Below are 2,316 nucleotides of genomic sequence, written 5' to 3' on the forward strand. Positions count from 1 at the left end.
CGCCCACCAGGAAAGATTCCCGAAAACAGAGCTAGGAGTAAGCCCTGAGCACTTCTGGGTATGACCCCAAAATCAACAAATCCAAATAAATAAAGACTATAATTCTCTCTCTTCCTTCTTTCTCTACCCAGATGGAATACCATCACAATTAATTTGATATTTTTATTATCTTGGGTTTTTCTGATATCATGCTTTCACTCATTTAAATATTAATATACTGATATGATATTGCTTCACATATTCTGAAACTTTATAGACTGCCTTTCAAATTCTATGATTTACTGATATCTATATTGATGAATGTAACTACATATTAAAGGTTGGGTGGTGGCACATGCCTTGCATGTACCCAAGGTTTCATTTTATGTTGAAAATTAAAAGATAATTTAAATGTTAAGAATACTATTTCAGGGCCAGAGTGATAACACAGCAGTGAGGCATCTGCCCTGCACACGACATACCCAGGATAGACCTGGATTCGATCCCCGGCATTTCATATGGTCCCCCCAAACCCGCCAGGAGCGATCTCCGAGCACAGAGCCAGGAGCTGAGTGCCTCAGGGTGTGACCCTAAAACCAAAACCAAAACCAAACAAAAAAAGAATAGTATTTCATTTTCTGACTCTCTCTATTACACTGTTTTTCTGTGAATTAGAATTCAGATTTTCCCAACATTTCCCCCATTTACCAAGGACTCCAAACTGTTCCCAATCTCTCATTTGCCCTATGAGCTTCTTAGCCACTAACCCAATTTCTGGCTCTTTTTATGGGATCCCTAACAGCACAGTTGTCAGGATCACCTTTGCAAGTTTTGGCTATACTGGTGATTGAACTCTTGGTCTCATACTTACCAGACAAGTTTTCAGCTACTGAATTACTTTCTGGACTCCAGGATTTTCCATTTCTTTCTTTGATTAGCCAGCTATCTTGGATGCTATTATACAGGCCTCCTAATTCACAGCACAAAGCTAAAAACAAAACTGGTAGTAACAGGGAAAGGCCTTCACACTTCATTCAGTGTGCCAATGTGGCCTCCCAAGTGATAGATTTCCACACACACCCACACTTCACTTTCATTGTCTTGGAGATCCTTTCTCCTCTTCTCTCAGATTCCTTAACATTTTGAGATTTCAAATCCTCCCCCCACACCAGTGGGTCCAGTTGTCTCTCCTTGCTTCTCTCATTGTTCCTGGTGACTAATGAAGTTGTACTTTGTCTGCCAAGCTTCTGTGTGTTTCTGTTTCCAGTCTAGAACTTATGGTCATAAACTACTCTCTTTTTTGTTTGTTTGTTTGTTGATTGGTATATTTGTTTTATTGTTTATTTGTTTTGAAGCAACAACAGGCAGTGCTCAAGGATTACTTTTTGGCTCTGCACTTGGGATTCACTCCTGGCAGTGCCAGGGGTACTGCATGGGATGACGGGAATCAAATCTGCATCAGTTGCATGCAAGACAAATGCCCTACCTGTTTCAGCCCTTACTCTTTTATTTTTGAGTTGTTGGGTTAGCTTCTGTAAATTTATCTTTAAGTAAATGTTTTATTAAGTATATTGTTATTTCATTTATTGTATTTTTGTCAGAATCTTATACTTTGTTTAATTTTATCTTATTTTTATTTATGATTTTATGAGAAATTTTCCCCAAACAATTTTTTCTTTGTGGACCACACCTGGCTTGGTACTCAGGGATCACTCCTGGTGATGCTTTGGGGAGAGGGAATTGAACTGGGAATTAGACCCAGGCCTCTACATGCAAAACCCTCTGCCCTTTGAGCTATCTCTCCTGTCCATACTTTTTTTTTTAGCACAAAGGTTTCTTTCTCAGATTTATTTATTTATTTTGTTCACGTATTTATTTATTTTTTTTATAATATCTTCATTTAAACATCTTGATTACAAATTATTGTGATTAGGTTTCAGTCATGTAAAGAACACCCCCTTCACCAGTGCAGCATTCCCATTACCAATGTCCCGAATCTTCCTCCAACCCATCCCACCCCCACCTGTACTCCAGACAGGCTTTCCAGTTCCCTCATTCATTCACATGGTTATGGTAGTTCTCAGTTTAGTTATTTCTATAACTGCACTCACCATTCTTCGTGGTGAGCTTCATGAAGTGAGCTGGAACTTCCAGCCCTCCTCTCATTATCTCAGGATTGTTGCAAAAATGACTTTTATTTTTCTTAAAACCCACAGATGAGTGAGACTATTATGCATCTATCTCTCTCCCTCTGACTTATTTAACTCAGCATGATAGATTCCATGTACATCCATGTATAGGAAAATTTCATGACTTCATCTCTCCTGACAACTGCAC

Source organism: Suncus etruscus, chromosome 6 (assembly GCF_024139225.1).
Source record: "Suncus etruscus isolate mSunEtr1 chromosome 6, mSunEtr1.pri.cur, whole genome shotgun sequence".
NCBI lineage: Eukaryota > Metazoa > Chordata > Mammalia > Eulipotyphla > Soricidae > Suncus > Suncus etruscus.